The 15199-nt window shown below is 37.4% G+C and overlaps 1 pseudogene; it reads left to right on the forward strand.

Moving 5' to 3' along the window:
* The first annotated feature begins 11376 nt into the window (after nt 1-11376).
* On the forward strand, nt 11377-13139 carry LOC149189992 (uncharacterized; annotated as a pseudogene).
* The last annotated feature ends 2060 nt before the right edge of the window (nt 13140-15199 follow it).

A 15199-nucleotide genomic window follows, 5' to 3' on the forward strand; every position in this document is an offset into this window, starting at 1 on the left:
TGAAGGTGGCTTGGTAAGGGTCATAATAGGTCTCGGGTGTCCCTTGTAGTTCCTGCTGGTAGGGTACGGGTCCATGTGGCCTCCTTTGGTTCATATAACAGAGTGATTCAGTGGCTCCCTTGGCTCTTTGATATGTAGCTTTGATTCTGGGCAAGGAAGGGCACTGATCTGTAGGATGGTATTCTTCACAGATGAAACACACTTCTAGAGAGTGCATTGGACATTTGTTCCAAGGATGCTTTCTAGTGCACCTAGGACAAAAAATGGCCAAAGCCCTCTTGGCTTCTTCTTGCTTCTTTTGGATCCGCAAGGTATCCAGTTGCATGGCAAGAAACTGCCTCATATCACTCTTGAAACCTTCGATCTGATTTTCAAATTCATCTTTGGACAAGGGACTGCTCCAATCATTTCTGCTTGTAGCCATTTGCTTCAGAGGAGTGTTTCTTTCTTCTTCTCCCCTAGAGGTTCTTCAGATATGTCTTGATGTCCACCCAGGGGTTCTTTCATCACAGCCATCGAAGAAGAACGTTGGCTGTGTGAAGCAGTGGGGGGGTTGTGCAATCATTTTTCTAACTTATCTCTACTCCTACAAAGCATGAAATGAAATCTTTTTGGTTGTTTTTTTCTTTTTTTTCTACTTCTACTTGCAAAACTGAAATAGATTGAACTGCAACTAACTATCTTGCTGAAATGAAAATGCGGAATTGAAATGAAAGCAGGAAAGGACTAATCTATTTTGCTCAAATGAAATTGCAGGAATGAAATGCTAGGCTACGCTTGCGAAATTGAAATGCTAATCTACGCTTGCAGAAATGAAATTGCGGAATTGAAATGCTAATCTATGAAAGCAAGAAATGCTAATCTAGGAAAGCAGGAAATGCTAATCTATGAAAGCAGGAAAGGCTAATCTATGAAAGCAGGAAATGCTAATCTATGAAAGCAGGAAATACTAATCTATGAAAGCAAGAAATGCTAATCTACTTTTGCATAAATGAAATTGCATAAGGGAAATGAAATAAACTACTTAGCAGAAGGTTATAAAGGAAAATAGAAGAATAGCAACAATCACCAATACTCTGCCGCTTCCCCGGCAACGGCGCCAAAAAGATGGTGAGCTCCAGTATTGTAGCAATAATGCTACAACTCCTGGGGCTTCCTGTCTCTTAATTTTATCAACCCGGTAGTTCGTACAAACTTGGAAGCGACGGTGCTGTATGCACAAGTACTAGCTCTTGTCGCAGCTGTCACTTGGTCAGCTGGCACAAGTCCGCTAGGGCTCAAGCCAACTTCTATAGGCTCTCAGAAGAAGCTTGCTAAATGATGGACGAAAGCTATCTCAAAGAAAACTAATCTACTTGGCAAAAACGAACTGAAAGCAAATCAAAGCATAGAAACCCTAGGAAACCCTAATTTGACTAGTCTAACCTCTATGATGCAAAGAATGTGAATGAAACTTCTACCAATGCTGCCATTACTTCTAGTAAGTGAAATTGCATGAATCTAAGCTACTTGCATCTGAAAAGACATGTTTGGGTATTTCTTTCTTAAGTGAATGAAGTGATTGTGATTTTGTTCTTATTAGGGTTTGGTTGTGCAGAGGAGGTGCAAGGAGGAAGGAAAGCTTGGGAAAGGTTGGGGAGGCTAGGAGAGGTCCCCAAGGATCCTCAGGATCCGTCCATAGAGGTTCCTCACGTTCAGAGGCTCAGCAACTGAGTGAGTGGCCTCCTACAGGATGTCTGCAGGGGATTCTACAGGAAACTCAGGGATTTCTACAGGATGTGCTGTAAGTGGAAGTTTTGGGTGATGGTGAAGGGATGGAATGGTTTGGGTGGATAGGTAAGGTGGAGATGAGACTTGTGATGACTCAGGGCAGAGAAATAGGACAGAGAATGAGTGCACGAAGTGGTTGGTGGATAGAAGGATGGGATCAACAAAAGGACAAAAGGATGAAGCTACGTGGTAATGAAAGAGTTGGAAGGTGAACCAATGAACAACAGTATAAAGCGTGTAGAGGAATGTGCATGAAGCTGTGATGAAGGTGTATGGTGCAAGAGTGAAGTGCATGGAAAGATCTATCATAAACGAGACTATGTTGCAGCATGTATAAAGTGAAGAACTACGTATTTTTGTGGTTGGTATAGGCTGCACTCCAATCTCCAAACAGAGATGGCAGTGGAGACTTCCTCAACCTTTTTCCTTGGAGCTCCAATGTATTATCAACCTGCTAATCTAACTAAACAACCGAAAGCAATTCAACCATAAGCTAAACTCATTCAATCTCATAAAAACTAACTCAGCAAACCTGTAATTTTGAATTGCATGGTAAAGAAATTAACATTACAAAACAGAGGAGGTCTATTGCTCTCTTAAAAACTCAGAATTGGATCAAAAGCTGCCTGTCTTTATTGAATAATCATGAATCTAATGACATGCCAAAACTGGCTTACAAGGAGCAAAAACCGAGCTACAACATGACTAACCAAATTGACTAACTAGCTATCCCCAAATTGACTAACTAGCTACACAAAATGACTACCCACTAGCTAACCAAAATGAGGCCCCAAGCCTTCTTATTTATACAATTTGAGGACCCAACAGTCCTCCTAAAAGTTAGGGACTTGGCTGCCCAAGACTTGTAGTTAACAGCAGTCCAACTTGACTTGCTTGGCTGCCCTTGAGCTGATTGATTCGGTGGCCCTTGAACTCCGAGCTGATGGTGGAGAATTCGAGGTAAGGGCCCATAAATGAGGGGGACACCTTCCTACAAATCCTCTAGCTTGTTCTCCCACGAATTTGGCTGCCAAGTGCTCATTAAGACCTTCCATTTTGTCTCCAAGTTGACCAAAAAGGCTACACAAAGCACCCATTAGACTTGTTGGCATAATGACTAACCAAATTCACTCTATTAACATAAAATTAATCAAAAACATGCAATAAACAAATGAGAATGGTGGATTAAGTCAAATTAGGAGGTTGGATGAGCCCAAATATTTGTCCATTTTTGGGGCTCATCAATGATGTTCAGAGATCTGTTGAAATTGATATATTAGCCTAAATGACACTGGGATCCGTGATAAGTAGGTGTCTTGGCAGGTAGCCTAGATGACACCTGGGTCCCTGATGAGTTAATGTCTTGGTAGATGACACTTGGATCCCTAATGAGTTAGTGTCTTGGTAATTGACACTTGGATCCTTGAATTAGTGTCTTGGCAGGTAGCCTAGATGACACTTGGATCCTTGATAAGTTGAGTTGGTGTCTTGGCAGGTAGCCTTGATGACACTTAGATTCTTGTTGAGTTGGTACCTTGGTAGGAAGCCTAGATGATACCTTGGCAGTTTTGGCCTAGATGGTATCTAGCATTGTATATGTTGTTGTACTCTTCTTGGAACATTTCAACTTGAGGTTATCCTTGTACCAGTTAAACAATTATGAATACCTCCCTAGTTAAGAGGGAGTGTTGAAAATGTAACTAGTATCGGTCTTCATAATTGTTGTTTGGCTGATGTAATTCTTATGTATTTGTAAAGAGAAGAAAAGAAAATTATTGTAAATATCAAAGAAAAAATATTTTTATAAGCATGGATTTCATGCTCAAATTATTATGTTTATAGGTCAAAGCACCCATTGAGTGCTTCTAGGGTTGTGTCATGAGTCATAATCCTTGTCATCATGTAATAGACCCTTCTTGGGCTTTTTGTATCAAGAAAGAAATTTGTTTTTATGTCAAAAATATAAATTATGCCTCCTCCATCAAGTCGACCTTCTCCTCTTATCAAGTCGGCCTCATGAAGGTTGTTCAACCTCACATGAAGACTATATATAGAAGAGACATTCGACATCCATCCAAGAAGCATTCAATCTACAATTCTAGTGAAGAAAAGAAGTGTGAAAGGCACAAAAGGAAGGTTTATCCCATTGCAAGAGAAGATAAACCCTAGCGAGGAAGGAAGGAACAATTGTCAAGCAAGAAAGACCAAAAATATCTTTGTTTCTGTCACACACGCGAGCAATTAGGGTTATCGCAAGTCCAAGCTACTACAAGCTCAGAATTTTAGAGTGAGGAAGAGGGTAGGGGTGGAGAGATCTTCAAACCATCTAGCCATATTGCTACAATTAGAAAAAGATGAGAAGAAACCCCTAGAACCCTTTTAAATTTAACCATAATTTGCTAGGAGAAGAGAGTTTCAATAATTTGGTCACTCATGATTGGAAAAAATATGAAACTCATACAAGGGAGAAAACTATTTATCAATTTGCAATAAATTTGATGAAAGTTTAAAACATAATAGAAAAGTGGGCAATGAAAAAAGCCTGGTAAGCTCTACAAAATCTTGTTGAGACCAAGGAACAAACCAAGAAATTGCTTGAAACAAATAAGGAAGGAGTCTTTACAAACAAGGAGAATACTAATCTAAAAAATTTAAAAAGGAATACAAAATGAAACTATTGGATCAGGAACAAGTAAAGTAAAGATTGAAGAATAGGGCTACTTGGCGGTTGTTGAGGGCAACAAGAATACTAAATTCTTCCAAAACTACATAAAACATCGAAGGAACATCAAAAGTTCATGGGAGCTCAGTAAAGAAAGAATGGAGGAAGCTAAGAAAATTCTCAAAGATAGCATAAGGAGTAAGGCATTTCAAAAGTTTATTCCAAGAATCTCCTAAGGCAAACATAAAAGAGATTAAAGAACAACAAAATAAGGAACTTGAAGCTAAAGTCACCAAAGAGGGACGCAAATCAGTTCTACAATCTTTTAAGAAGGCAAAGAGTCCGAGTCCACATGGTTGGATGGTGGAATTTTATTTGTGTTTCTATGACTTCCGAGAAGAGGAGTTGCTAAAAGTGATAGAAGAATCTAAATTTTTTGGTGGGTGCACTTAATAAACATTTATAGCTCTAATTCCAAAGCAAAATGATTAATACAAATTTGATGATTATAGGCCTATCTCACTATGAAATTGCATACAAAATTTCAACAATAATTCTAGCAAATAGGCTTAAAAAGAATTTTCCCTAACTTTATCTTAAAAGAGTTGTTTGGTTTTCTTCACAATAGGAAAATTCATGTGGTCAGAATAGCACAAGAAGGACTACATATAACAACGAAAAAAAATAATAATAAGAATAATAAAAATAAATAATAAAAATAAAAATAAATAAATAAAATAAAATAAAATAGAAAAAAAAAAATCAACTATGATGATGAGAATAGACTTAGCAAAAGTAAAATCTCCATGCATCAAATATCAAAAGAAGAGCATAGAAAGGGTTGTGTATTTTTTAATGTTATAAGTAAAATCTCCATGCATCAAATATGTGTATTTTTTAATGTTATAGGATTTTCCAGCAAATCAAGAAATCAAGTTATTAATCAAAATGCACTAACCTTAACTTTGTTGGCCAACAAAATCATTGTTGAAGGGTTCGATTTATAGAAATTCTTCGTTGGGGAAGGCTTGTTTATTCATTGTGGGCCTAACCAGAGTCTTTAGTTTAGTGTGCCGCAATATTGTTAGTTTCTGCATAGTAAACTTTAACTCATTAGAAAAAAAATGACAAGGAATCAAATAACAATTCCATACATGAATATAGATTTCCTTTCAACATTAGACATTAGACACTCACCGTGAAGACATCATCTATGAATCATGTTTTCCCTCCTTTGCCATGGTCTCCCTCTCTCAATTATCACTGCCATGGTCTCCCTCTCTCCCTCTCTCAATTATCACAGACCCACAAACATAAACATCCACAAACTTACATACTAGCACATGACACATATCACAACTCACATTGAGACAACACCACACAACTCACATTGAAACAACACCACACAACTCATAGAGCGCTCCACACAACATAACTCTTCCGAGAGAAGGAGAGAGACAACCATTAAGCTAGCAAAATCAAGATGACAAAGCATTCTGGATTCACCTGTTTATTGAACAGAGAAGGAAATTATTTTCAGATCATGACCTATAGAGATTATAATATAATTTTTAAACTACAGAGATTAGGCCTGAAATTTCAATAAAAAGAATATCAAAATACAAGATGGAAATAGGAACAAAAATTAACAAGGGTGTGCGAGGACACAAGATGACGAACTATTCAGTCTAGGTTGAATGCACAGTGTCTTTCTGCCTCCAATTGCTTTAGCATTCCTCTTCTTTCTGACAATTTGCTGACTCAGGAAGCTCAACTGATTATTAATGGCAGTGAAATGTCTGTGCAAGACCATTCTTAGAGTCATAAGAATTGTTTGTGTTAAATGACTATACATTTGAAGGATCACAATACGGAGTTGAGTATGTTGAGTAACCCGGGAGAATTGTAACTCTAAGTGGCATAGTGGACCCAAGACTTTTAGAAAAACATGAGAAAAATATATTGAGGAACTGTTTGATCCTGTCATTGTCAAATTAGTTCATGTTGCCCTAAAGAACTATTGAGGAGAAATTAACCTAAAAATGAGTATCAAATTTTTTCAATAGGCAAGTCAACCTTAAAATGTGCATATCAAAACTAAAACAGTATAATAGGGTTTCAAGATTTAGACCAGTGAGAAGGTAAAAGAACTAGAAAAAATTATAATATGGAGTTAGATTATACAATGAATGTTAAAATACAGGAAATATAAGTAAAATTCATTACCTAAGGTAAAGGAGGACAGAAGAAGGAAAAAAAATACATCAAGATAGAATGAACCAAGTCTTCCACCTCCAATAGCTTTGGCAATCTTGTTCTTCCGAAAATTCACCAACTTAGGAATTATAGTTGAACATAATGACAATGAAACTCACGGCCATAAGCATATATTCTCCTTTGAAAGCTCTACAGGTCATCTTTGTCATTAGAGGTGGAAAAAAATAGCAGAAGCGGAGAACAACAGATGAGAGATCTAGATTCACTAGAGCCGTGTTTCCTATGACGTCGTGTTGCAATTTCAACTAGCATGTGTCGGTATGCATCCTTGAATCGAGACAACTATTGGTATAAAGTGGCGGACGCCTTATTCGTGAAAAATATTCCATTCAAATATATATATTACTATGTTGCACGAGTTTTTAAAATGTTCCTGGAACTTAACTTGGGTACGGGTGTCGAGAATGATTAGGGGTTTCTCTAAAATTTACAAGAAACGATTAATCAAAAGCGATAATAATATATTTTTAATTATATAATTTATATAATAATAAAAATTAATATTGAATCAAATATTCAAATATTCAAATCAATTTAAATATATGATCTCTCTTATATATAAATATATTCTCTGGGTGTCTCTATCCTTGAGTCTCTCTTTTATATATATATATATAATATTAAAATGTCAAGTTTATTATCGTTTGTGTGACACATGACCAGTCTTTGAAACAATCTGCCTTAAAAATACAAAGGAACAGTTTTACCTATGTTTTTCCACTTATTCTTAAGAGAAAAAGTAAAGCAACTTCAATGGTTAAGCATTCACTGCCACATACAATATGCAAACAATCTTCTGTGATATATATATAAACAACAAAAGAAATACTCATCAACATGTATCGCACTTACATCGAGGTGCCACATGCTTTCTTAACCCATCAAGAGATTGCCCTAGTTTCTCAATTAAGGATGTCTTTGGCCTTTCTTCTTGCGAAGGTTTCAACATAGGCTCATGTTTTGTGGGCAGCTCAACATATTTCTCTACAGGTCTTGGATTCCCCAACCTTAGGGAATGCCAGAACTCTAGACAAAACAATTTTCAAAGCTCCTGAAACTTTCCCAAGCTCCCATTGGAGCTCCTACTAAAAAAGGAACATTCTCATATAGTTCCAAAGCTTGCGAGAGTGCGAAAACCATTAAAACAAATTTCCCACCTCTAAAAAACAATTCCAGTGTAACAAAAATATTCTAACATACTTTGTCGATATTATAGAAATTAAAATAAATCGTAAATCGCTATCAGATTTTGGATCATTTTTTACCCCAAAAACATACAAGAAAACTTGAAAAAAAAAACTAACCGATAGTGTATGTATCGTCGGCTGGCTTGGAGAACGAAAACCGCGTGGAGAGGGTGATATGAGTTTGCGTATTTTTAATTTGTTCTTTGCCCTTTGTCCCAGGTCGAAATTCAACTAACCTGCACTGTTACAGGCAAATTTATTCCATAAGGAGTTTTTAATATTCGTATATTTATTAATTTTTTTTTATTTTTTTTATTTAATAAAGTTCAGTGTACCTATATGTATATTTATGTACACCATTTTCATTAAAAGCAGCTTGACTATAAGTAGTGGAACATTTTAGTTATTATATTTTTGTTTGTGGGGAATGGTAGAATGTTTGTGGTTGAATGTTTAACACTAATTTTAAATATAATTATATAGATTAATTAAAAGTATTAATTGAGTTTATAATTTTTAGTAATTGTGATTAATGTGTTTTAAGGATTATAATAATAATAATAATAAATTTGGGTACAAATTGGTAAGAGATTTTTTTTGGTTGTGTAATTAGGGATGACATAATATTAAGTGAAGAAATATTTAGGAGTAATGTTGAATATGGTTATATAGTTTATTAATTAAAAGAAAGGTTAGTTGAGTTTGTAATTTGTAATGGTTAATGATCAGAATGCAGTGATTTCGGCACCTCCGCTTTAGGTGTTTGTGGTGTGTTTTAAGAGTTTGGAATAATGTTGGAAGAAACTAATTAATTCCAACTACATGCCACAAATATTCAACAGCGATTTAATGCTGATTCTAGAAACCGTTGAAAACAGGGAAGCTTCTCTAGCAAGTCACCGACTCAACTGATCTCCAGAAACTTCTCCAGCTTGTATATATATCTATTGAATATGTGAATGAAGCAAGTGCTCAGATGTTCTTGTGTTTAGTGTTCTGAGTTGTGTTGGTGTGCTGTGTGCCTCTGATCTTTACATGGTATCAGAGCTCAGGGTTTGAGCTTGGGTGAGAGCGCAGGTGAGCCGTGAGGAAGGCCCAGTGGTGTATGCGTGAGGCCGGATCTGCTGTTGAAGAGTGAACCTGTTTGAGCTGAGGGTGTGTGATATGGTATCGGAGCACTTGAGGTGGCTGTGAGTGCTGCCAAGAAGTATTGCACAGCGGAAGCGTGAGGAGCAATGTTCGTTGGCCCAAACCAAGTATTACTTTAATTACTGTTGTGGGAAAAATTCTTGTTGCATGGAAGAACGTGGAGTTTGCCCCATATTTCTTGCATTAAGAAATCTCGATCTGTTGATGTGCCATTGTTTTGTTGGCATCTGCACATTGTGTCGAAGGCGTTGTGGAGCTCGAAGTAGAGTGAGGCTCGAAGGTGCTGTGGAGTTGTGAGCCGTTGTGAGGCTGCCAAGGGCGTGCCTCAGGTAGCTGTGGAGAGCCCACTGTAAAAGCTGTGGGTAGCCGTGAAAGTTGCTTGCTGTGTTGAGCAGACTGGGGTTTTGCAGAGAAAGATGTATATGATTCTTGACTTCTGCGGTTATGCAAAAAAATGGCAGTGAATGTATATTCATGATACAAAGCGTCATTTTCCCAGGTATGGCATTTGTGCCTTTAGCCAATTTGTGAATTTGGATTTGACAGTAGCAAGATTGGTGGATGCTGCAAGGCTCACTTAGATTTAATGAGCTGGGAATTATCTTGTTGATCATTTTGATCCATTTTTGTTGGGAAGAAAGGATTAATACGCAGGAAATATTCTTTCTACTGCACGAGTTGTGGTGATCTGGATCCTTTAGGTGAGGTCAGCAGCCTAAGCGAAATTGATTTATCTTGTCGTAAAAATTTGTTCAGTAGAATTGCTACTTATATGGGGATCTGCTTATGTATGCATTATGATTTTCGCTTTGATGTAATGAGCCTGGAAATATAAGAATGGTCTCCTTGATGTCTGAATTTACTGCAAATTATTTTTTAATTTGACTCTATGATTAGAGTGATGGGTAAGCAAAAGAGACTCAAACAATCACGGAGAAAACTGAAATACTTGAAGAAAAATAATGAAATGGCAGAAGTTGCAGAAGAATTAGAAATGTTTCCAGAATTTAAGCCTAATGAAGATCTGAATCAGATAGAAGAATTTGAAGACACTGATGCAATACTAAAACGATTAATGCCAGTTCTGCCAATTTTCTCAGGTAAAAATTTTAAGCTTTGGGCAATTAAAATGGAAGGATTGCTTGGTTCAGTAGATTTATGGAAATTTGTCCAAGAAACTTCTATGAATTTGGATGATAAGTGTAGAAGAGCAATAGCATTGTTTCTCATCATATCAGCTTTAGATGAAAATATTTTGTCCAATATTTTGTATGAATTTGGTGAAATACGTGATGCAAAAATATTTTGGGATATTCTTGAAATGAAATACAGTATGGAGGGTAGTGAGAAAGCTGAAGTTGATGAAGGTGTTGTAGCTAAAAGTGATTGTGTTGAAAGTATCATAGCTGGGATTAAGGCTGAAAGTATGTCTTTAACTGACAATAGTGTAGCATGTGATAGTAAAGAAATTACCTGTGATGCAGAAAATTATGAAGTCAAATTTGATGACAATTATGTATCCCATGATGAGTGGTTAAATATGATGCATGAAAAGCATCTTATTGATGAGTTGTTGTTTGGTGAGAAGAGTTGCCTACCTCCATACACCAATCAAATGCAGGACAACATGTTTGCAGTAACAGAATTGGCGAAAGAGGTTGAAGACATGACTCAACCAACTATGTCAGCAAAGAAAGATGAAGGAAGCAAAGGTTTTTCCAAAGCGCACGATGACAAAAATCAATATGGTTTTGTTTATGAATCTAACATTGTTTTTGAGTGTGCAGATATTGACAATAAGGAAGAAGCATCAAAACTTGAAGAAATTGCAAGCATTAAGGACAAGTATGGGTCCCAAGAACGTGAAGCAATGTTGAAGAATGTTAACCTGCAATCAAGAAAGGAGAAGCTCCATCACTATTTTATGGCAAGAAAAGTGAAGATGAAGTTGCATCAACAAATGAACAAGCATGGACCCTTTCACAAGAAGACAAAAATGAAATGTTAAATGAAATGTTTTGTAAGCCTAGCTGAGACTTAGACCAGCAGGCATGACCATTAAGAGTATAGTGTCTTGTTTATTGTATGTAGTTGGAATTAAGGGGGAGTGTTGGAAGAAACTAATTAATTCCAACTACCTGCCACAAATATTCAACAGCGATTTAATGCTGATTCTAGAAACCGTTGAAAACAGGGAAGCTTCTCCAGCAAGCCACCGACTCAACTGATCTCCAGAAACTTCTCCAGCTTGTATATATATCTGTTGAATATGTGAATGAAGCAAGTGCTCAGATGTTCTTGTGTTCAGTGTTCTGAGTTGTGCTGGTGTGCTGTGCGCCTCTGATCTTTACAATTACACTGTAAGATGTTTCCTCCTAAAAAACGTTCCTCTTGTCCACTTGTCATTGCTGTGGCTCGTTAGATTATATGTTAGACGATCAGAAGGTGTGTAATCGTTCGATCATGTAAATGCAAAGTAGTTTGAAAAGAACAGTTATTAAATCCTAACCCATCACTCCCGAACGATTTCGAGTTCGTTGCAGGCAATGGGGTCTCGTGGGGGCTCGTGGATTACAGGCAACCAGGGCTCAGATGGTTTCTCAGGACTCTGCACAGATTCAGAATGAATGCAACGGTAGATGTTGTTATTGTGTTTCCATGGAGTCCTATTCCTCCACAGATCTCGAGGGCGATTGAGGAAGAGAACAGGAGATTCATGAAGTTGTTTAACAGCCTAGTCAGGGAGGCTTCTGCCCAACAAACAATGCCAAGAACCAGCGTGAATATCAGTCACGTGGGCAAGTCTGAGCAGCTGTTATCTTCATCTAGGATTGTCATTAATAAGGGTGGAGGGGAATTTAATGTGGCGAGGGCAGTTTCTAGATGTAAAATTAGTAGATTCAATTCAGGTGCATTCAAGAAGGCTGCCCAAGATAGGAATTATGGTGTGGGAGATGGAAAAGCGAATGAGCCCCTTTGGGGATCGCATAATGGGAATCAGAGCACTGGATCTGAAGTTATGTATTTTGAGCCTGTGTGGGGATCCATTGTGGGCTTCGATGTCTCAGAGCTTAATCCCGATGATGCTTTGATTGGGTTTCTGGATCAGCCCCCATTCAGTTGAGAAGATGGGCATGTTATCAGATGTTGTTGGTTAAGGTCAGGCATAAGTTTAAACATGTTCTTTTGACGGAAGTTAAGTGGGTTTTGGTTTTAGGTGATGCCATGGATGTAGTTAGGAAGAAGAACGGGCTTTATCTGACTAAAGAGGACATGACCTGGAGTGATCCTATGCCTGAGAATGGCACAAACATTGTTGATTCTGGATTGAACAGTAAAAGAAGTAATGGTGTAAGGATGTAGGGCATATTTGAGAGCGTTTATGGGAACCAATTGTGGACTTCGCTGGACAAAAGGTGGAAGGAGATGAAATTGTTGAACAGTGGGGTAATACTTGGCGGAATCCAGCCTGTTAGGCATTTGGCCAACGTTATGATAGTGAGAGTTTCATTGCAGAGAACGAGTAGGAATCCATTTCCAGACAGTGTGCTGCTTACATATCTTATTCAGAAGAGTTATGTGCTTGGGAAGAAGGTAATGGAGAATGTTCACACGGTTGAGAATTCAGATTCTATTGTGCATTCCTTGCAACAGACTAAGCAGAAAGATTTCTCTTTCAGAAAGAAAGCTTGTCCTTACATAATACTTCAAGGCTATGGAAATTTGGATGGAAGATCCAATATCACTGCTATACTTTTGGATGACATTTTCTCATCACAGACAGATGCGGTGGCTTATGAGGACTGTGTTTTGGTAGATGCCGGATATCAGAAAACCAGATAAAACAATCGTTCGGTCGGAATTGGTTTTATGGTGGAGCATGTTATCAGTTTAGTATTGGGATTGTTTCAAGATTAATTTGGCTTTGTCAATTGTGCAGTGTACAGTGCAAATGATAGAATCTCCATGCATTTAGAACCAATTCCAGTCCCTCTATCTTGTATTTTTTTGAACCCATGAACAAGATTGGATGATTTTATCACTATAAATAATAATAATATTGTTCCCCAGAATTTTTGGGAACCTTTTGTCTAGATGCATTTTCTTATTTTATTGCTCTCTTTCTTATGTTTTGTTCTGGCTGTCTTTTTTCCCTGTTTTTCTGTTTGTGCGGTTGAGGATTACCTGATGAGCGTGTTTCATTACAGGTGAATCACTGGCTTGAAGAGATTGATCTGAATGGAACTCAAATTCAAGCCTCTGGTAAAACTGATCGTGTTCACCAACAGCTTGGACAAAATGCCAATGTCGAGCCACAGATTTATTTTCTGAAAGACATGCCCATAACAGTGCCCAAAACTGCTAGAGTTTTCCTTTGTGGACAATAATTTATAGGCAAGATTTATGACTTTCCCTATTCACCCTTAATCAATTTCTCTTTATACACAAAGGTAAAAACAACGATCCAATCTAGTTATATATATTGTTGAAATATTCAATGAGGAGAATGATAATATATTATATTTAATACTCAAAAACAACTATAGATAAATACATCGATCATGCAATGAACGAGGAAGATTACTCATTATTTGGAATCAAATAAAATATTACCTACAAAGAGGTTTAAGCTTTTCAAAATTCATAAGAGTAAGAAGATTTTACAGTTTCTGAAATTAGATACAAAGAGGTTTAAGCTTTTCAAAATTCACAAGAGTAAGAAGATTTTACAGTTTCTGAAATTAGATGAATTATCCTTGTTATGAATGTTATTAGGTATTCCATCACAAGAACGCAGGGTATCAAAATCAAGGTCCTGGAAGATGATGATACTAGAATCTCAATTTGGGACCTTGCGGGTCAACATGAGTTCCATGCTTTTCATGATCTCATGTTCCCTGGTCCTCGGAACCCACATTTCTTTCTCATAATTTGCAGCCTGTCAGAAAACCGGACAACAGACAACCCAAAAAGTTTCAAGAACTTGAAGAAGATATAGTATATTGGCTAAGATTTATTGTTTCCAATTCCAGAAGAGCAGAATCCTTTCTCACTCATGTCACAGTTGTTTTCACTCATATTGATAAAACTTCTGAAAGTTCAGAATTGTACTTATCAGCGGTCCAATGCGTTTACAGGCTTAGGGATCGTTTCACTGGCTTTGTTGAATTATCCCCAACCGTATATACAGTGGATGCAAGGTCATCTGGTTCAGTGAATAAGGTTGCTCATCATGTGCAGCAAACAACCAAAACAATTTTAGAAAGGGTTCCCAAAATTTACCGAGTATGCGATGACTTAAGAGTGTTGTTGTTCAATTGGAAATCTGAGCATTCCAACAAGCCAGTTATGAGATGGGAAGAGTTTTCTCAACTGTGTGAAACGAAGATTCCAGCACTGAGAATACAGTCTCGCTATGATGACCCCACAAAGGTTGAAGAGAGGCGAAGAGCCATAGCATGCTCTTTGCATAAAGCTGGAGAAATCATCTATTTTCAAGAGCTTGATTTCATCATAGTGAACTGTGAGTGGTTTTGTGAGGAAGTCCTTGAACGTCTAGTAAGACTTAAAAACAAAAGTCAATCTATTTTGGATCGACAGCAAAGGGTATTTACAACTAGAAAAGGGTTGGAGGTAATTTTAAGAGAATATTTACAGGGTTCAGTAACCGGGTTTGGTCCCAAAATTTTTGAGAATGTGCATCCAATTGACCTTGTGAGCACGATGTTGAAAATAGAACTATGTTATGAACAAGATCCTGGCAATCACAATTCAAAGCTTTTCATACCCGCAATACTGGAGAAAGGTCGGTACAAGCCACAAACATGGCAGCTAGGTGGATCAGGCTACATCTACACTGGCCGCCATTTTGAGTGCGATGATTCAAATCATACTTTCCTCACTCCTGGATTCTTCCCAAGGTTGCAGGTATGACCCTCTGATTTTAATCTTTAGAAAATAATCAAACTGGAGTCTCTTTTATCTTTGAGAAGAATAGGAGACACGACTGATCTATTCTAGATATCAGAGATCTCATGTCCTGTTTACTGCTCAACCTCGGATAGAGTTGAAGTTGGATATCATATTCCCTAGGGTGCAAGGCATAATATGTTAGATTCACCCACTTATCCATTTAAGGAAAACTGATTCAGGA

Source organism: Pinus tabuliformis, chromosome 3_1 (genome assembly GCF_031772625.1).
Source record: "Pinus tabuliformis cultivar Carrire ecotype Pingquan chromosome 3_1, CPIR1, whole genome shotgun sequence".
In the NCBI taxonomy this organism is placed as follows: Eukaryota; Viridiplantae; Streptophyta; class Pinopsida; order Pinales; family Pinaceae; genus Pinus; species Pinus tabuliformis.